This window comes from Adiantum capillus-veneris, chromosome 6 (assembly GCF_014529385.1).
Source record: "Adiantum capillus-veneris isolate H3 chromosome 6, ASM1452938v2, whole genome shotgun sequence".
NCBI lineage: Eukaryota > Viridiplantae > Streptophyta > Polypodiopsida > Polypodiales > Pteridaceae > Adiantum > Adiantum capillus-veneris.
This window is the reverse complement of record NC_140936.1, coordinates 35433613-35456754: the sequence shown is the minus strand read 5'-3', so window position 1 is coordinate 35456754 and position 23142 is coordinate 35433613.

The window sequence follows — 23142 nt, the reverse complement described above, 5'->3', positions numbered from 1 at the left end:
CAGATGCAATGATTTTGAGCTATAAATGCAAAAACCATCAATAAAAACCCTAATGGATTTTCCAAAGAATTATTCTTGAAACACCATGTTCATGAAGCTTTAGAAAGTTGAAGGAGCATTTGTGAGGTCAAATGGCATGACTCTAAAAACATAGCAACCCCAAGGAATGATGAAGGTTGTTTTTAACTGATCCTCCAATGTGATCTATTTGAAATTATCCTGAGTAGCCATCACACATAGTGTACTTCTTGTGACTAGCTGTCTCTCGTGCGAGGGGAAAGTGATCTCCTTTTGTTGCCCTCATTGAGTAGACAATAATCGACACACACCTTCTACTTGACATTCTGCTTGGGAGAGACAACAATGGGAGAGACCCATTCTGAATTATCCATTGGATAAATTAAACTTGATGTTAGAAGCTTTCTTACATCCTTGAGTAGGGTGTTCTCCTTGATGAATTCTAGCCTTTGTAGCTTTTGTGCCTTAGGTGTATCCTCAAGCTTTTACTCTGAACATCATATACTCCATGCATGTCTGTGTAGTCTTTAGCAAAAAGGCTAGGAAACTTCCTTAGCACACATTTGAAATCCTCTCTTTATTCCTTTGTAAGTGTTGTTGACAACACACCTTCTAGCACCCCTTCATCTTGCACACCTTGCTTCCCTTGAGAACCTACCTCTCTTCCAAGATTGGTAAACAAGAGGTCTCTTGGTTGCTTGATTTAAACCTTACCCCCATGACTTTGATGGAAGGCTCCTCTTCAGTGATGATGGTGCAAGTTTCTTCTTCTGAAGTGCTATCAATCCACATTTCCTCTGTCTCACTTTGCAATGATTATTCATGGAGCTCCTCTTGGTGTTGCTCCTTCATGTTGAATATAGCCTTCTTATGATTGTCGTTCCTTCAAATTAACATTCCACTTTCCCAATCCTGCAAAGCTGGCATTTTCATTAGACATGGTCTTCCTAGGATAAATGGGTAACCATTTCCTTTGGTAGACATAACATAGAAATCAACAACCTCCTTAGTGTCAAATGCCTCCACAAAAACAATTTTACAGATTCCTAAGCATCTGGCTTTTCTATTGTTTTCCATCTTGAGTCTAATTTCAGGTGTCTCATTCTACTATGTACATGTCTTGAGGTGAGGTGCCTCTTAAGGTTAGGTCAATGGATGTTTTGTGTTAGTAGGTTAGTAGTTAGTGCTGGCAATCACTCAAATGTTAATGATACATTTACAATGGATAAACTTAGTTGAAGGATTTGAGAAGGATGGGTAAATTAAGTGAGTGTTAGCAGCAAACTAACACAGACACCATTTTTTGGAGTTCTCTTTGTAAAATATTCATTATTTCGATAAATCGGAAATATTGTAACTCCTATTTTTTCGGATAAACTCTGTAATTAATGAGACGAGGCTACAAGCTTCCAGATTGTATTAGCCAGTCATTTCCCAGCTTTGGTAGAACTCCGGATTATTAATTCTGACCACCCAAAAACCTTGGCTAAGGTAATAAAGCCACTTTTTGTAAGTTTTTGGATAAGAAATATACAGCGTGAGCTAACGGTGCTCACTTCTCTCCTTCTCATGCTTTCTACTCCCTCTCCGGTTGTCACATTGTGATTGCGTTTGTTGCATTGCAACCGCAGGTAAGAGCTCTACGCATTGGCGTAAGCAATTCAAAGTATTTTGTAGCTTTTGGCGTCGTCGACCCGCGGCCTAATTTCATCATAACTAGGAATTTACATGTTTCACAGAGAGCAATGTTCTGCAATCCACCTCAGATCCTACTTACCCTACTCCTAGATTCTAATCCAATGGGGTTGTGGAAAGTGTCCACAAACACTCGTTTTCTTGTGTTTTATATTTGTCTGAGCACTGATCTTAAGACTTTTCTCGTCTACCAATCATTCTCAAAATCCTAATCTTATTCTACAATCCTACAATTCTAAAGTTACTCAGCAAGTACGATTACTTCCAAGCTACCTCTACACAGCAAAAGACGACAATCTTAAGCTATGCGGTTTCTAAAAGAAAGTATTGAACTCTAGGCGAACCTAGAGGAAGTTAAAGGACAACTACACAAGACGCTCATGTTTTTCCCTAGTTTAGGTCTCTTCGTTCCCCGGGCGGAACGTGGGACACATGTCTAACCTCACCATCCTATCTTATTGCAGTATTAGCGAGAAGCACGATTAATTTGTCAAACAATGGGACGAAGCTGACTCGACTAGTGCATAGAGGCTACAAGAGGTTGTCAATATCTCGGAAAACAACTAACAACAACATCTAACTCAAGCTACACTCAAGTGACTGAAATCACCAAAAGCCAATCGCTCATTGGAAAACAAATCACATCCATTACAGTATCAAATGATATCCAAACGTAATGAAACTTCTAGGAAAAGTTTATAAGACCTCAGCCCACATGCTTATGGTCTCAAACCCCACTTTAGATCAAGTTCCAAAATCGTGATTATTAACAGCAGTGGATTTTTTACCTAGTCGTTTTCGACCCAGAATGCATCTAAATGCTTAACAATGATACCCCAATACCCTGCCTATTCTTAGTTTGAGTTGCTATTGGAAGTTGAAGAATTTCAGGTCTACGGCTAGAAATAGCTCGAAAAGACTCGAATCCACTCAATCTGACTGGAAAGTAAGCCTAAAAGTTGTCTAAACCAGTTGGTAAGCTCAAAGACACTTTGAGGTAAAAATTTTCAAGAGTTGGCCAAAATTCAGATTATTTACTTTTTCTTGACATTTTCGGCCAAATTAAGTTTTAACTTGATTCATAGGCTTAAAATAGCTCATATAAAGACTGTCTTTGAAAAAATTGCAAAAAATTGTTCAGTTTAAGCATGAAGTTAATAATCGTGATTATCAAACTTTTGCTCTAAATTGACCAAGGTTCATACCATTGATTCATTGCACGTGTACAAACAACTTTTGTAAAGGCCTAAGAGATTTGGATCACCTTACAAAAACTTGGAAAAAACTAAATTGTGTACTGACTTTTTGAATCTTGAGTGTTAATTTGGAAAAAAATTATCCAAGCTTGTTAAAAAATTTACTCACAGGCTTATATTGATGTGAGAAACATGTGTACATTCTCAGTTGACCAAAAAGATGCACAACTTGTTAGTAGTAGTAAATAATCACAATTATTTACATCTACCCTATTTTTCAACTTTTTTGACCAACTCAGCATACCACTAGTTTCACCATGTTGTAATAAGCCCACAAACTAAATTTGGTAAGATTTGGATCACTGGATTGAAAATTGTGACTAAAATTGCAAAGTTAGTCTGCGGACAGATAATTGATGACCATTTGACCAAAAATTGTCCAAACTTGTTGAAACTTGTCCAGGGATTTTAAAAAGTTGTATACTTCTAAACCAATCAAAAAAGTACAAAAAATCGACAAAGTAAATAATCGCAATTATTTACTTTTGCTATCCAGAGACATTAATTTTGACTTTTAAACTTATACAGTATTAGACCAACATAATATAAAGTCACAGGGCAATTTTGGGTTCAATTGAATCAAAATTGATACATATACACTCAGTTTATAGGTGATGCACATACACCAATCACGAGAGTTAGCAAAAACACTACTGTCTTTATAGAAGAATAGCTAACTTGATCAAATTTGTACTGGAATTAGGTTGCAGACGAGGAATCAGTGGTGACTGGACAGAAAGTTGCAATTGAATCAAGTGGAAATTGATGACAAGTCAATCCAAGGTGAGTACTCTATCCAGGGCTTCATAACTTTATATGAACCTTAGATCTGGTCGTGTACTAGGAAATCATGGCATACTCGAAGAAACCTCCAGTAGAGTATCCACCAAAGAAAGCATGAATCAAGTCAATTCCTTGCACACAATTTCTGAAGAAATCTCATACACTTTTTCAGATTCAACATCCGAAATGTCTTCTTACTTGACTCACTCGAAAACCGGAATGACAGTGCGCTATAAGCATATACTATCTTTTTACAAGACTAATTATTTCCTTGTCTTATCTGAGTCTAAGAAGTGGTTCCAGTAGCAACTCGGGGATTTTTCCCCTCAGGGAATTGACTCTTGTAGTGTCCCATTCTATTGCATCCATAGCCTCTGATGTTTTGGAAAGTCTGCTCTATAGTGGCTACAGCGCTGACACTGCCCTTCGTTGGTTTCCTTGGTTATAATTTCCCCTTGCTCTTCCTCTAAAGCTATTGTAGTTGTAATAGCTCCTGGCAGGGGGGTTTCCTTCAGCTGCAAGTGGTTTAGCTCTTAGAAGAGCATCTTGAATAGAGATGGGTCTCATAGCTTCCAAACGGGTACTTAAAGGTTTGTTTAGACCCTGGCAAAAATGAGCAATCTGTTGTTCCATAGTCATTGGTGGTGTGTAACGTGGTAAAGACACATATTTGGTGTAGTACTCTTCCAAAGTAAGCCCTAATTTTTTGATGGCAAAGATTTCATTCATTTTAATAGCTTGGTGAGCTGGAGGAAGATATCTTTCTTTCATTGCCTGCTTCATTCTTTCCCAAGAGGGACTGATGGAAGGGTTATCTCTACAGTATTGTTTCCACCGGAGTTTGGCATCTCTAGTGAGTCGAAACATTCCTAACATTGCCTGATTTTCCGAAGCAGTTCTTGCTACCAAGAAATAATCATCCATGGCGTCAAGCCAGGCTTCGGCATCACGTTCTAAGTTGGTTCCTTCTCCCTTGAAAGTTGTGCGTTGAACTTGTTTTAATAGTAGTTTCTTTTCCTGGGTGGGAGTATAGAGACTTTTTGCATTTCCTTGGGTTTGTAATTAATGAAAATATTTTAGTGATTACACTACTTTTGTTTTGTCATCATGCAAGTTCTATATACTTTTAAAACAATGAAAACAAAAATCTGGTAATTATTATCACCACCTTACTTAAACTACACAAGCATGTCATAAAACCATGGTATATACAAAGGTTAATACAACACTGACTCATACTATGTACAAGATGGACTAATGCTATATACAATGTGTAATTCTCTAAATCAACATCCTCTTCACGACTGGTGGGTTTGACAGGGGATCAAAAAATATGACATCTTTTGGTCCCCTAAATTTTGGGCCTACCCTCATGGACCTGATCCTACCTAGGTATATTACTTTGGCTACCTGATCATATACGCACTGATTTTGTGACACTTCTACCCCATCTATAATAATGGTCTGATCTGGATCTTTCGTCCCACTGAAAAAGAAAACTTTGATGGTCCGATGTGTTTCTGCCCACTTGAGTCTTTTTAGATTGAGTGTCAACCCTTCTACCTGTCCAGCATCAATCAGGAAAATTCTACCAAACTGTGACCAACTGATTCCCCATGTAGGAGGAGGGGAAAACATTGCATCTAACAATTGCATGATGCTCTTGCAAAATATAAAGTTATTGGAGGTGCAAGCAGCCCCGAATATGATGTTGAAAATCACAAACTTTTGGTAAGCTTGGCGGATATTTTCTTGTATTGATAGGGAAATTCTCATTTCACATTATACCATAATTAAAAATGCAGTATAACTTGTGCCTATTTTTTCATCATTTACCCTCCTAAGGTAGGACCTTATTAAAACATGCTCGGATACTACTTGTAAGGTCCCCAATCCCACCAACACAAAAAACAGGATGGTAACATTGACAGGCCTCTAGGCCGACTAAGTCAGAGTCTTTAAACAAGAAAAATTCCACGGAATTCACCCTTACCATTGACAATGGTTTAGGTTTATAGCCCTAGAAAGAGACCTAGTCCTGTCTTGCAGTGAAAACGGAACTACAAAAAAAAAATTCCGGCCCTATAGCTTCATCATTCAGATTATGGTCTCCTTAGCCAACGCTTTTTTCCCCCTAACATATGTGAGGGCATAGCCATTGCTGGATTCCTCTTCCAAGTGAAGAAGTTTCTAAACGTTTTAGTGCGTGAGAATGGATAGTTACCTGACTAATCAAGTCCACCCGTCCATGATTGACAACCTTAGTCAATCCCCACTTACCACCCCGCACTCACACATGATTTTTGTGTTGTTTAATTACTACCACATTCTTTTCACAATTAAAACAATGATTCTTTTAAACTTTCACAGCTGCATTTCATTAAGACAACCTTCGAAAACAGTATTGAAGACATTCTTTCAGTAAACAAACATCTTTAGACTTAAGACAAGGTACTGTCATTCTGAAGTATCTCTGACCAGTACTGGCTTGTCTCAAGACCATCTATATAGGGGTGAAAAAACGGAACCCATTCCTTATTTATAAAAACCGGGGTGAAAAAAGCCATCACCCAAAGTCCGGGCGCCCATACGCCAACCGGTTGCCCATACAACCGGTCGGTTCCTGTAGGATAAACTTGAAAGTAATATCCACAAACACAAATAAACACGGGGTAAAGACTCTACGCGTGCTGAGGAACCCGACTCATCCATGATGGTATCGCCATCATTACTCATTACCTAGAGTAAAATATTTCCAAGGAATCAGAGGTGTCTTGAGACAAGCTATTTTAAGGATGGTCAAACATTTCTTTCCTAGGTCAATGAGTCATAATCCAATCATTTCTTTTCTACTTACAATCATTTCTCGTTGGTTTCGTGGAAGTTACCTTCCGTTTATAGACAGTTTATCCTTCCTAACCTTACGTATGCAATGCTAACTTAAAAATGAACTTTAAAAGATTTTAAGTGAACAAAATAGAAATCCACCTGGGACTGCTCGTCCATGTGCTGTTGGGCGGGAGCCTGTAGCCTTTCCTCCGTTGGCCCAGCCTCATGGTCATTAGTGGCTTTGTTTCTTTTGTTGCTAACATCATCTTCGTCGGTAAGAGGATTTCCCCTGGTTCTCTTTGGAGCCATGTCGACAGCCTTATATAAGACTTAATCAATTAGAAGTTTAATTGAATAATCTTCTTTTTTCCTTTTTTTTAACCCAAAAATAAGGATTTTTGGAGTAAGTAGGTATCCTTGATAGTTAATTTGATGAGATATTCCTCCTTTAACTTCTTTATGCTATAAGTAATTTTCCATAATTACCATTTAATTTGGGAATCCCTTTAACTAGGTTTATCCTTAATCTATATTCCATTATAGCCTTAGTAAATTATAAATTTCTATTGGCTAATAGATTACTTACCCTGAATTGCAATTGAATATGTTCTATCTTTAGGAATTTTCATAAATCTCATTTATAACCTTTCCCTCCTATACTTATGGTCTAATTTAGGCAGACTTTTATTGATAGTAATTTGTTATACCAACCATTTATGCTTACATAATATACCCACCCTTCAATAGTGATTTTGGACCTCAGGTATTTATTTGATAATTAGATAAATTCATTTACTAATTTCCTTTCTTTATTTATACGCAAAATCGGTTACTTTTATTGAAGATAAACTATTTATCTGAGGTTGGAGTATTTATCACGGATTCCTCAAGGTGTGTTCTACCTCATATATTTATATCAAAGGTTTTGGATTGATTTACAATTTTCCCCCTTTTATTTTTTCCAAAAAACAATGTAATTTTACTGAGATAATTGGGTAAACTAATTATCTGAGGATAATATAATTATCACAATTTTTGTAAGGCATAATTTATCTCTGATAAATAACTCAAACCATTTTGAATCAATTTGCTAATTTCCCCCTTTTAATTTATCCTAAAAACAGAGTATTTATGCTAAAGTAGTTAGGTAAATTATTTATCTAAGCTTGAAATAATTATCAAGGTTTTCCTATTATATATTTAGCCTTTTATAAATAACTCAAAGCATTTTGAATCAATTTGATAATTTTCCCCTTTTAATTTGTCCTAGAAATAGAGTAATCCCGCTAAAGTAATTAGGTAAACTAATTATATAAGCTTGACATAATTATCATAGGTGTCATCACATATAATTAACCTCTGATAAATAAGTCAAATCATTTTGAATTAATTTTCTAATTTTCCCTTTCTAATTCATCTTAAAACTAGAGTAATTCTTCTAAATTAATTAGGTAAATTAATTATCTGACCTTGACATAATTATCACAAGCTCATTAACATGTAAATAACCTCTGATAAATAACTCCAAGCAATTTGAATCAGTTTGCTAATTTCCACTATTTAATTTGTTTAAAAAATGGAGTAATTCTCCTAAAGTAATTAGGTAAATTATATATCTCAGTTTAACGTAATTATCACGGGTTCTCTAACATGTAATTAACCTTTGATAAATAAATCAAAGCAATTTGAGTTAATTTGATAATTTTCCCCTTTTAATCTGTCCTCAAAATAGAGTAATTTTGCTAAAGTAATTAGGTAAATTAATTATCTGAGCTTGAAATAACTATCATACGTTTCCTAAGATGTAATTAACCTTTGATAAATAGCTCAAAGAATTTTGAATTAATTTGTTAATTTCCATCTTTTAATTTGTCCTAAATACAGAGTAATTCTGCTAAAGTGATTAGGTAAATTAATTATCTAAGCTTGACATAATTATCACGGGTTTCCTAACATGTAATTAACCTCTGATAAATAACTAAAAACATTTTGAATCAATTTGATTATTGTTCCCTTTAGTTTTCTCAAAAAAATAGTATAATTCTGTCTAATTAATTATGGAAATTACTCAGAAAAATATAATATAATTTTTCTAGCTTAATGACTATCTAATCCAGTTGTGATAATTATCACAACTTAATATAAACTTAATTAATATATTTCTCATTAATTTATGGTTAATTTGGATAATTTTAGCCCTAATATGATATAATAATTAATTAGCTTAATGTTCCCAAGCTTAATTACAACAATCAGCAGAGAATATTTAATTAAGAGAGTATTTATGAGTATACATAGGCCTAATCTTTAACTTATTAAGAAAATAGATTAATCTAGCCTTGCTAATTAAGAAGGATTAGGCTAATTACCGTTTAATTTAATCAACTAGAGCTTAATCTCTTAATTAGCCTTGCTAATTAAGAAGGATTAGGCTAATTACCGTTTAATTTAATCAACTAGAGCTTAATCTCTAGTGATTTCTGCGTAGTGGTCTCTCTAGATGAGAGAGTGTGTCAAGGCTCCGAGTCTAAATTTTTATGAAGGAAAGGGGATCTTTTTATAGTTTTTCTGGGCCCCGGGCTGTTCCTGGCAGGTTTTGACACCCCAAGCAGGCCCCCAGCTTGAAGATGGTGCCAATTGCTGCTATATCAGTCTCTGGCAGGTTCCCCCTAGCTCCATACTACCCCGATATCTTCCAGAATCGATTTTGGTTGATTTTACTGATTTCTAGTGATAAAAATTTGAATATCAGCTAGTTCTAGAACCTTAGGATAAGAAAGTATTTGTTAATAATTATTACTGAAACCATCCAATTTTTATTAACTAATTGAATTGCTAATGTAATCTTCCCGGGTCTGTAACTTTTCCGATTTTTATCGGATTCTGATTCTGAAAATTACTAACCATAGTAAAGCTCTGCTTATGATTCCAAAAATACCAATATCAGCCATGATTGAATCCTTCAACAATGATTTTCAAGTTAATTTTATAAGCTTTGTACAATTTTTAAGGTTTCGAAAACTGGAAACCTTACATTGTAGATGGAAACGTCATCAACTAACATGGAGGAAAAGATTGCATGCTCTTGTACGCTCTGCAAGTATCAAATCCTACGCAAGCGTAGGATATTTAATGAGCATGTGCACAAGTACGGAGAGTTTGCTAGAGAAACCATACATAATCTACGATACGACTCCTACGCAATGGGCATTGATTTTCGCGACATAACACCTACATCTGTGAGAGAGAGAGAGAGAGAGAGAGAGAGAGAGAGAGAGAGAGAGAGAGAGAGAGAGAGAGAGAGAGAGAGAGAGAGAGAGAGAAAGGATTATGCGTGAAGGTTCGACCAATCCAGAGCCAAGAATGGAAGCAAAGGAGGGCTTACAGATAGAAGACGAGGGCATGGAGGAGATACTGGATGTCTTCTTCCAGACAAGCGAGGAGAATGCTAATGAAGAAACACCAGAAGACGTGCGCTATCTCCTGAAGACATGTTGAGAAAGTTGGCACGTCAACCAATCTATGAAGGCGCAAAAATATATGTGCTTTGTACTTGTTTGTCGCATTTGAATCTACAGCAGTCAGTGTACGGGTGGTCAGATGCAAGCGTCACTGCTTTGTTAGATATGTAACTTACAAAAGAGATTTTTCGATTGCAACGGTGACGTGCTTGGGGAGCTTTCAATTTAATGTGGCCTAAATAGGTTGTTGCGGGAGCAACTACTCCCGGCTGGCAATGAAATGCCCCCCTCCACGCCAGACGCAAAGCGACTATTGACCTCAGTTGGCTTGGACTACAACAAGATTCATGCTTGTCCAAATGATTGCATTCTTTTTCGCAATGAATTTACAGATTTTTTGTCGTGTCCTAAGTGCGGAGCAATGCGCTACAAACAAGATGCGGTTGGCGAGTCACTGCTAGCTAAAGTGTTGCGGCATTTCCCTATTATTCCGAGGATAAAAAGCATGTTTCGTTGTGGTTCCATTGCAAAGTTGATGAGGTGGAATTCTACGAATAGATCCACTGACGCAACATTTAGGGTGCCCGCTGATTCAAAGACTTGGAGGCACATTGAAGATACCTTGCCACATTTTAAGAGTGAACCACGCAATTTGTGTTTGGGCATGGCAATGGATGGAGTCAATCCATTTGTCTTGAGAAGCTCGTCATGGAGCATTTGGCCTTGTTGCCTTGTCAATTACAACCTCCCGCCGTGGCTTGCCATCAAGAAGGGTCATTTGATATTAGGCTTGATTGTGCATAGTAAGTTCAAGGCAAAAAACATGGGTAGTACTGAATCATGCTTTAATATATACAGGTCTTACAACTTCGGGATACAATGCATGTCCAATTTGCGGGCCATCTTTGGATGTGCGTTATTCTGCCTCGCTTCAAAAGACAATTTATCAAGGCCACCATCGTTATCTTCCAAATGGCCATCACTTGCACGAAGATCAGCTTGGTCGCGTCGAATGTCGTCCTATGCATGTACAAGAGTGGCATTGCCGATGGGAGCAACATGAGGGGCAACCTGTTCCAATAATGAAACCTTTGTCCATTCTCCATACGTTTCCGTACTGGGGTGATCTACTAATTAACCATGTGCTGGATCCAATGCATATATTCAAGAATGTGGGAGAGCTCCTCTGGAAGACAATAATGGGAATGAAAGACAGTCAAGCTTCACGAGATGATTGCAGTCAGTTGGAAAGATGCCAGAGATGTGGCCTTTCACCAATGCAGCGGGCCAAACAACGCTTCCAAGAGCGCCATGGGTATTGCTAAAAAGCGAGGAACCACAAGTCAAAAGGGTTATTTCAGAGTTCAGGACGCCAAAACAGGATGCATGTGATGTCTCAAGACAGCAATCACCCATGACGATCAACTGTCAGGACTGAAATTGCACAACTGACACAATTTCAAGGGAAGCCGAACGACTAGAGGCTTACCCTTGCCAGAATGTCTCGCTTCTCTACCTGAATTCCCTGCAATGGCATGGTTGGACAAGACAGTGAGAGCATCTCGATAGATTGGAGAACCCATATCTCCAGAAGAGGAAGAGTTGGCTATGTGGATGTGAGTGGAAGTATCATACATACATGGCACTGTGGTCACATGGAAAGCATTTCAGAACACAACAAATTGACAGCAGAATAAACACGTTTGACAGTGGGGTAATGGTTAGTTTCATGCAAAAGAGCAGGGCCAGTGCCAGAGACACAAATGAGAGCACTAGCAACCTGGATTACTATGGTCTGGTGTCAGATATCTTGAAAGTCATCTTCAGACAGTTTGAGATGTTTTTGTTGGATGTGAAGTGGTTCAAGGTGATTACTTCTGGTCATAATGCAACGGTACACAGAGATGGAAACAAGCTTGTGCAGATAGATTCTACAAAGGTTTTGACAGATGCGAGTGACATGTTTGCTCTCCTCGAACATTGCGAGCAAGTGGTCTTTGTATCGGACCCTTGAGAGAGACAATGGTGGTTTGTGGTTCAGGTTGCTCCAAGAAATAAACAAGTATTTGAAGGGCAAGATCTCCTGGAGGAAAGTCGGCCAGACGACGCAGATACTACTGTGATATTAGATGAGATGGACGAAGGTATGGCAGAGGAAGATGACAGATATACGAGGGATGATGCAGATGAGGAAGATATGACACTTGTAGATGAAGATGCAATGGATGAAGACAATCCGCCAGAACGAGTTGGGGCAGAGTTATGTCTGCAGATAGAGATAGACGATGATACAGTGCAAGATCTTATTGATGATGCATCACTAGTCGAGGCCTGTAAGTGTGCAGAACTTTAGTATGGCAGACCAGTCGCCAGATCCCGCTTCTATGAGTGCGGATGCATTTATGGGCTTCATCACACGGATGACGCCCACTCAGATGGCAGATGCGTCTCAATATTGGATAGCCAGAGGTATGGGCACCACGCCTCTAGGCTTCACACCCTAGGATCCGACGCCTATGGGGGCGACGCCTATTGGGCCCCGGGGGCACCTATGGGTACGATGCTTGCGAGGTCTCCCGTCACAGCCGCTTCGACACCTAGAGGTACGACAGAGGCGGGTACGTCAGCATCTCCACAGCAAAGGCGCACTCGTCGATCTTGACGATCGTCAGGTGGAGGTGGTGGTTGTTGTGGAGGAGGGTCTATAGATGCTTCGACCCCTCCTTGCTCACGACCCCCATCCTACCCAGGCACACCTCTCGACACACCTCTTAGTACACCTCGAACACCTTGGGGGGCACACGATCCTAGTGCCTCCAAGGTCTATATTGTATGGGCAGATGGACAGGTTGACATGGATAGAGTCAAGACAGAGATGAGACAGTGGGTTCGCCAGCTGGCGAAAATGCAGTTTTCTACCACCATCATGACGTCTTGGCCTGATCAAGATCACAAAAAAATCAATTATATAGTGGAGACCATCATGAGAGAGTATCCGCCTACTCCGGGTTCAGAGGAGCTTCCGAGGAGGTGGATCACGAATGTTGCACGGGACACGGTGAAACATCGTCGGGATGCAGCTCGTCGGGCTTTCAGGCAAGGCTCGCCAAAGCCTTCGGGCATCTCACACGAGTCGTGACAACAGATCAGGGAGGATGAGCAGATAGCGGGCACGAGGTTCAGATAGTAGTGTCTCATCGCGGAGGTACATAGGACGACCAGGGGCACATCTCATCCTACCAACGAAGGCTTCGACACCTTTCACTATGAGTTTGTGAGTTTCCAATCCAATCCTAGCTATGGCATTTTTAAAAAAAAGCGATGAATCATGTATTCTTAATTACTTTGGTTTTTGTATAGACGTAGAATCTTGCAATGCATCTCTATGTTTCTTTCTTGTATAGACATGGTTACGGTCATTGTTTATTGTTTATGGAAGTTACGGTTATGGTTATTTTTTTGTTTATGGTTATGTTTAACTTTGTGGTTATGGTTATGGTTATGGTTTTGGTCAATATGGTTATGGTTATGGTTTTAATTTGGTTATGATTTTGCACAAAGTTTTTTATATATGAAGTTCCTTATGGTTATGGTTTTGCACAAAGTTCGTTTCGTTTCTTCCATCAAGTTGTGCCTTAAATCTCATGTGAGATCCTACATGGATATCATGTAGGAGGCATATACATATGTTTTTTTTTTGAAAAGTTTATGTTAAAACGAAGGGAACTCTGTCGAAATTTCTGCAGGAGCACAGTTGATTTTGGTGCTGCTTGCTTTCTTGGGTAGAGGACAGGCAGTCTCGCTATGGAGCTGTGTCCATCTTTTCACTAGGCACAGGCCAGGCTGCTTGTCCTCTGCCCAAGAATTTTTTTTTTGATATGGTCGTTGAAATAAGTGTCGATACAGGCGTCAAAATACACGTCAAAAACAGGTTCGTTCCACGTAGATATCGACACGTATTTCGACGATTTCATAGGGACAAAGATTTTGACGCAGTTTTCGATGGCTTGCCTCGAAATCTGCGTCGAAGGCACCTGTTTTTGTTGTAGTGACTACTCCTTCTTCCTCTCAATCTACTCTCATACCCCGCTAGCACTCACCATTTTCGAAGGTGTGTGAGGTCTTGGGTCTGAGACCGTGAGGGAATTGATGTTTTGTTTTATAAGTGTTTTTCTTAGTGCTTGAAGTTTCCACCTTCATTGCACTAGCTAGTATTGAAGGAACACAAAGAATTGTATTGTAAAATGTCTCTCTTGATGGGAGAAACCATAATACAGAGCCTTTTGGAGGGGGGACCGGCTCCATGAAAATTTGGTCCTCAACTGTTGTCAATAGCTTAATTTATCTCTCTTCTGAAGTATTGTTCATGCCATCTAACTAGGTGTTATACTTTCTGTTGCTCTCTCTCCACCCAAACACTCTTGTTCTCATTAGGAATCTAATCTAATGAAATGCTCACTATGTTCATGCTATTTTCCGTTACACACAAGTTACTAGACCATTAAATGTTACAACAAGCGTTGTAAGATGACCAACTTAGACTTTGTACATTAGAGAGAGTGAATATTTGCCTATCTTGCAAGAAGCACATTCAAAGCAAGTAAGAGGTCATTTTTTGACTGAAAAAATGGCTAAGGAGATAGTGTTTGTTGGAATATGGTGGCCAATACTTTTTGTGGATGCTGAATCATATGTAAGAGGTATGATGAGTGCCAAAGAACAAAAATTCCACTTAAGAAGGATGAAATGTCTACGAGACCAATGATGGGAGCACACGTAAATGCCAAGTGGGGCTCAGACTTTGTGGATACCATAGCATGCCGACTTACAAGAGTCATGTGTAATACATTATAGTAGCCATAGATTACTTGACCAAGTGGGTTGAGGAGAAAGCTACAAAAAAGAATGATGCAAGAAACACAACACAATTTTTGTATAATTTTTTTAAACACTTGGTATGCATTAGGGAATTGTGGAGGTCACTTGGAGGGCCTTATTGAGGAGAGAGAAAAGGAGGTGCATCCAATGAACAACAAGTAAACGTAATGTAGAAATGAAATAAACCAAAAAATTCAAAAGAAAGAGAAGAAACATGACTTAAACCTTGTGTTTACGGTATCCATATGTGGGCCTAGGGTCTGAAAGTAGTTAAGGTACTTAAAGGCGGCTATAATAATGTATCATACTTTTGCCACCAAAATCTCTTGCTTCATTAACCAAGCGTTTAAAACTGAAATTTCCTCCATTGCAAGCAAGTTCAAGCTTTCTTCTTCCACTCAAAAAGAGCCATGGTTTCTTCTTCTTCTTCTTTTGGCCCTAATAGCTTTAGGGGTTGTTGTGCTCTCTCCCTAGCCATCCTTGCCATTAGTCTCCCAAGGAGGCCAAGTAGCACCATAAGCTCTATCACTATCTCAAACTCCATCAATATAGATAGTCAATGGCAACAACAAACAATATACAAAGGTTCTTGGGTTCTTCTGAAACCAAGAAGGACGAAAAGATCCTCAACAAAAAATCTATTTTGTTGAACGTGGAAAGCACGAGTGCTAGATTTCAAATTGGAGGTGGGCAAGAAAACTGTTAAGGAGGTTTTGGTTTAGCATGTCTACAGTCATTCCAATGTGATTGCTAATGGCGGAGATGTCTCATGGCTTATCATCCATGATGCAACTGTAAATGTGCTTATAGCCTTTGAGGAATCCCAAACCTCGAGCAAGATTTTTCGAGCGACCTATAAATCGAGCAGACAAAGGAAAAATAAGAATCTCAAGCACAACAGATGTTCCGGTAGGGGCTATGATTATTTTGCTCCTTTGTGAAGTTTGCAAATTCTTATTACACTCTTGCTCAATACCCAAGGCAAATGTATGTGTGGAGTTATGATGGTGGTCACTATACATTGTGTCGGATGCATGTGAAAACTCTTATTGCCGTATGATTTCTAGCTCAAGAGGACTTTGTACCTACAAAGACTCTATACTGAGGACAATAGAAGAAGCATCTAAACATTTAGAGGAGGTAATAGGGTACATGTCATCCCATAAAACCTTCACCTACTTTAGTTGTGGCTTCGATGCACAACTTAACATTCTACACAACAATGGGTGTAGTGTAGCCGCCACCGCCGCCCCTCTCTTAACTTTGACTTGACAATATTCTCAAGGAGTTGATAAAAGTCCATGAAATTTACTCAAATATATCATAGTCAAAGGAAAAATATTTTGAAGATGCATTCAGATTTTTTTGGATTTGCATGCATTCACTCTAATACAAGTGCTTGCATGTCAAGGTCCAACTAGATGCACCATCCTCAAAATTGAAGCAAGATTGCTAGCACTAGACAAATCATTCTCACAATTGTAGGATAATAAACTATCTCTTTGGATTTACCTTAAAGGGAATTTTGTATGTTTGTGAGATTGATTTTTCTCGGACATTAGGATGGGTTCAAATGGAGCACCCTAAGGAAAAAAACGTTTGTGCCACATGGCTTATCATGACTCGAGGCTAAACCTTCCACCTTGCCCCAACTTCTTCCTCCTCCCCCCACACCCCCCCACACCCTTCTTTCCCCAAGGCAGAAATGCAAGACTACAGCTCAAAAAACCGATAGCAACATGCCACCATGGATTTGAACGTTTCTCCATCCAATAGTTGAAACATATAGTTTGTGTGACCATATGAGAGCATCAGAGCTTTTGCGTCTTCTGTTGAACCTCCAACAAAAATTAAGAACCTATTTTTCTCTACCCACCATAGAAATTCTCAAATACGGTTCTCACCTTTCTGAAAAGGAGTAAAAGGGCACTCTAATGCGGTCTCCATAAAATCCATAGGTACATGCCATTTATGCGCTCTCAATAGTTTCCTACGATGTTAAAACTCTCTTCTTCTTCTTCTTCTTCTTCTTCTTCTTCTTCTTCTTCTCTCTCTCTCTCTCACTCTCATGCCAAGTCTTGCTTCCGGCTGTACTTCTTCTCTCTCTCTCTCTCTCTCTCTCTCTCTCTCTCTCTCTCTCTCTCTCTCTCTCTCTCTCTCTAACAGTAAACGCCGGCGTGGGGTGCTAGAGAAAGATTTAAAGCTTCTGCCAAAAGGCATTTTGAAATCAGCTCTATTGAAAAGTTATCAAAGGCCTTTGAGGGTGAGCAACAGTGTTCACGAAAAATCATTTTTCCAAACATACCAAATTCCTTTCCTTGTTTATTTCAAGCGGAAATCTCAAAAATATAGGCTATTTTTAAAGATTTTTTCACTATTTTTTGTCTATTTAGGGGTGGCATTTCTCCTTTTTCCCGTGCCCTCAATCGGCATTTTTGAAATTGAAAACGACACGATATTAAGCTGAGACACATTTTTCCCGAACTCTGGTGAGCATTATGAGCTACTCAAAGGGTACGCACATGTACTCTGGGTGGAGTGCCGCTTGGAAATAAGGAAGCTACCGCATGGGCCTCTTTGTGCACACAAGCTTTCTCTCTGTAGGAAAATCTCTCTCTCACCCTCAAGCTTTGCCTTTAAAATTCAAGCCGCAATGTCCAACTGTGTGCAAAGCTCTAATATTATGCATTTGCCACAGTGGCTTGCCACATCAGGTTCTTCTCCCACAGCGGTTAGCTTTTAGCTGCATGTGTGCACCTCTTCATGAGATATCTCAAGATTGCTTTCGTTGCTCTCTCTCTCTCTCTCTCTCTCTCTCTCTCTCTCTCTCTTCAAATATGTATAAATATCAGCTCACGCCACCCCGGTATACTAGAGAGATATTCTCATGTGCATTTTGTGAGAAACTCGAGTTTATAATTCCTATTTAAAAAATAAACTAAAAAACTATAACTATATAAAAAAGAACTGGATTTTCCATGCTCACTGGAGAGTAGTACATTACCGAGTAATCATGTAAACATTGCTCGTGCATGACTAAATTTTGTTTGTTTTCTTGAGAGTGCAATGACAAAACTAGAGCTTCATTGTGTGGACAACGAGCCTGGTTGTTTGAAGAAGATGTCCCTCCACACATGGGCAACACAATTCCATTGCATGTAGCCAAATGAGCACACAAAATTTTCCTCAAAGCAGTGTAATAAACAAGAGGTATAAAAAATAGGGTATTCCCATGTTCCTAAGGAGCTATGACGTGGTTGTCAATTCAAGCTCATACTACATTTTCATTCAACGGTGTGCAAAAGTGACGCAAAACAACGTTCATTGATGCTCATTTACAATTTTCTCATATGTCTACTTCATGCGATAAGGCCTAAGAGAGCATGAGACAAGTTCATAAAACCGTTAGGAATAAGGGACAAAAGTCAATTGCTTGAGTTGGTAAAGTTAAGGGCTAGCAACCCTAAAGTTGCAAAGGAGGAGAAAAATCAAAGACTCAAGATCCACAAATAAAAATCATATATATAGTGTTGTCATTGGCACTACTTTCTCATTGTAATTATTGGATTTAAAAAATAGAAATCATTGAAAATTTTTGAAAAATATTTTGCAGGGTGGTCCACCTCAAATGTATATGTATCTATATTTACATGATACGCTTAACCTTTTAAGGCGAAGCAGATGTTGGCACAAAAGGAAATCATCAAATATGTAAGTATCAAACAATATAAATAACCAAAGCACTCGACAATTGAAGTCTACCATAATACGTATAGAGTAAACAGGGTGTGAATAGATGAATGATACACTTAAACTTTTAAGGTGGAGGAAAAGTTGACACAAAAGAAATTATCAAATATATAAGTATCAAAGAGTATTAAGAATCAAAGTACTCTAATTAATATGTGGATCTCGCTTGGCTTTTGGTTTTCTCGAAAAATCTCGCTCGGTGTTTGGTAGGACTCATAGCCTTCCATCTCTATTCTTTCTTTTAGACCTTACTGCTCTCTTAATTTAATTTTTCTATTTAAAGAGGTAGAACAATATTAAAAGAGGTAGCTCAAGTTCCCATAAGTAGTCCTAAATTCTATATACTAGGTGGTCTTTTACTTTTTGTTGTTGCAATTGCAGATGTATATCCTTCATTATATGCGGAATGGGAGCCAGTGGTGGACTGTATTATAGGTCTCATCTATGTAATCCACACTGACATTGGTGTTTTACAATACGATGGAAGAAATAGCAAGAGCCTTGCAGATGAGGGAATTTTCTTCTACGAGAATTTTTACCAGCTCAACCAAAAAAAGAAAAAAGGTACTTTGGTTAAACTCCCTCTCCCTACCAATTGAGGCTGTATTGACTGGCCGGTCCTGGACACCATAGTGTGCGAAGCTCTACAAAGAAGCAAGTTATTTAGAGATGTGCAAAGGTCCCTACATAACTCTGTGCCCACTAAATTTGTAAAGATTTCTAATTTTTGTCCTATAAGTTTATTTGTGGAACTATTTCACACCTGCCACATACATGTTGCAAAGACAATGCTGGTATATAAATCTCTAGACGCTTGCTTCTATGAAAAGAGGGTGGTATGTTAAAGAGGTGGAAGATATACATTGTGAGAACCACCTTGGAAACTTTAGTGGCCAAGTATATGATCAGAACACAGTCCCTTCTCATCTTCTTCTGTTACCAGCACTCTCAAATTGTTGCAGGATGCTCTAAGTTTATTCCTATTGACCAAGAGTCGGTAGGCCTGGAGAAGAATGGTGTCATAGATGTGAAGGTATTTGACAAAGAGCTCAAACTTGTGACAATGGTCACAATAAGAGATCAATGCAACCTTATGAAACTTTGGCACGACATAATGGATGAAATTGCAAAGAACGAGCCCTCGCAGTTCTGTTTCTTAATAGGTGGATGCAAAGTAATGCAACGAAGGGAAAAAGAGATTATCTATAGAGAACTAACTGGCTGAGTCCAAATCGTGCCAATGTAACTTGGATGAATTCCATTGGGCGTAACTTCCTCTTTACTTGAAACTTATATTCATGACTTCCATTGCAACATTTCTTTCAATTTAAATCTTTTGTTTCAATTGTGAGTTGATTCCCACCATTTGGTTATATCTTTATTTCAATAGTAAGATGAAACTGTCTCGCTATCTATTTCCCTTTGTAAAAGTATGTGTGATTTTTGTTTATTTTGAACAACATATAGAGAGTTTGATGCCTACTCTCTCTCTCTCTCTCTCTCTCTCTCTCTCTCTCACACACACACACACACACACACACACACACACACACACACACACACACTGATTTTTGTTTAGTTTGAACAACATATGGAGAGTTTGATGCATAATCTCTCTCTCTATCTCTCTCTCTCTCTCTCTCTCTCTCTCTCTCACACACACACACACACACACATTTCCATGGCACCACATTAAAAAGTACAAATAATCATATTAATGTACATAGTTAGCATTTGGAGAGTATTTGTGAGTATCAATTCTGAAACAGCCAATGGGCTGAAATACAAATTTTGAAGATAAGGGATCAAATGTCCTCTAGATAAAATTCATGCTCATGACCTTCAAATGAGGGCAGGGAGAGAGTGGTGCCCGGTGGATTTAGCAAGCCCTTATGGGGTGTGTCATCTATCAAAAAAATGTTGGAATCATCATATGGGACATGGATTTGATAAAAAGGTTTATAGTATATGAATACATCTGGTTTGGTAGGGTGGTAGTGGTCGTCAATAAAAACACACTCCTTCTGTGAATACAAAAAATCAAATTGTGAATGTTCAATTCTCGCTACATTGCAAATGATGGTTACAAGGGGATTGAGGTTTCTCTGCTTTACAAAGGACCATATCACAACCCGGAACCTCAGGAGTAGAAACTATATCAATTCCTTGGTTCCTGGACGCACAATGGCTCTACAAGTTCGTATCATGAATTTGTGCAGGTTGACAAGTTTTGCGTTAGGATCATACAGCTCTCGAAACAACAACAATCCATTGACATTCTTAGGCATTTTTTGGATGAGCATATAGTCACTAAGTCATGCCCAAAAGCTTGCCCATTAGCTTCATGTATATATATGTACATAAACCTGCAAGTTTTGGAAGTGGCCCTGTAAAAATTCATGTACAAAGGTGTGATTTTCTAGGCTTGGGTGCTGATGTTTTGAGTTTTTTTGACTCTCCAAAACATGGTTTTTAATAAGTATTTTCAATTGTGCTTTATAGCTCGTGAATCAGACTTATACATCATTGGAATTAGAAATTCTGAGGTTTAAGAATTCTAGACGTAGCAACAACAATTTAAGAATTTTGGGAAAAATACACAAAAATGGGACAATTTTTTGGTCTCCAATTGATAAGTAGAGATGCCATGTAGAGCTTTTGATGTTATTTGGACTTTGCAAATACACGCTCCAAGTGAACTATTTTATGTTGATCATACCTCTATACAAATATGATGTGAGGAAAAACCAAAGTAGGTGTAGAACCAAATATGCAACTAAAGAATAGTCTTAAAGAGCTCGTTTTGTATACCAACATTATGTCCACCTCCACCTGAAAACAAAGTCGAATCACCTTGAAGCACCACCCGAAAAGATGTGAATTTGCATTTTAAAAAAAAGTCCTTGAACCAAGAGGAGTTACAAGGCAATGAAGCATGAATGTTGCTAGAAGTCGTTTGTGCATAGTTTTGAGATTGTGTGTGCTAGGTAAGCATGAGCCTGGTTTGTACATAAGTTTTGGGATGATGTGCCAAGGTAGTATGGGGCCTTTCTTACAATGAGCTATTTAGCATGCATGATGCATGAAAATACTTTCACTCACAACTAAACGGCAAAGGGAGAGAATTTAGAGAGATTGAGGTGGAACTCTTTTATTAAAAAAAAAGAAAAACTCACAAATAGTGAGTATAATGTATTAATCAGATTGAGGTGGAACTCTTTAGTGAACAATTAGTAACAATCAATGAATGAATACATGATGATGTAGAGAGCTTGTTTTAGAGGACAAAATAACTTATGATCTATAGTTCTAAACTAAAGCCACTTGTATGTAAATTACATACATGTGAGAAGAACTAACATACTAACATAAAGATACAACTAGATGACCTCTGTTCTTTCTTGCATGTGGCTATCATGGAAAGTTAAACTTGAGTTTCAATACTCACTAGGGGTCACTTGACATAGAGAAACAAGAGCCACACTCCAAGAAAGTTCATGAAACAAACATCCCGAGCTTGAAGTCCACCACTTCAAACCTTGACAATTTGGAGAGAAAAAGGGAGTCAAAAAGCTATTGCTAGAATCGTAACAAAATTAGAGTTTCAAGCCAGAAGGTTCCAAAATCTTTGGGGGAATGTTAGGGTTTTGCACATAGGCAAGCAAGGTATTCGCTTGCATCAACAATCCTGGCTTTCTATTGCATGCTCGTTGCGTGAACGCCTCAACTAGGTGGGGGTAGAGAGAACTCTGCACTTTTCGATAGAGTTGAAAAATGGGGCAGGGGTAGGCTGATGTTGTGAGGCGGAGGTAAACTCCGCCATGTGCGAAACACTTCATACACAATCTCAACAAGTAAAGCTTAGAGCCGGTCACACCCAGAGCTAGTGGGGGGAGTAGGGAGGAGGAAGGTACCCACATTTAACAAATCTAGCAAATTTGGATTTCTTTGTTGGATTCTTGAAGTCCTATTAAAGCAGTGATAACCCCTTCATTTATGAGCAGATTAAGCTATTCTTTTGCAAATGAATGCATGAGCATACTTCTCTCGAGATGTGCCCAATGAGTGTGCCCCCTTTTTGCCAAAATATCCTCGCATCTTTGAGGCTTCTTTGTAGGTAATCTTAGACCAGAGTTCGCGTTTTCTTCCCTTAACCTTAGTTGCATCAAGTGCGACTTGACACTTAAACACAAGACCAAAAGTACAAAACAGGTGGAGAAGAAACTGCTCGAGCCCAAAATGAGCAAAAAACCTCATAGGTAGAGAGAGGGTAATACAAAAGCTAAAGCTAGGCTGGAGTCCACACTCGAGAGGTTGAGAATCGTTCATTTTCCTTTGTGTAATTTTGTCAAGCTCAAACTTGAGTTCGAACGGAGGCTTGAAGTACCAACCATGGAGCATCCTAGAACACAAAACCAAATTATCCATCAGTATTGACGGCGCTTGACCGTCAGATTTGAAATCGTTAGTTT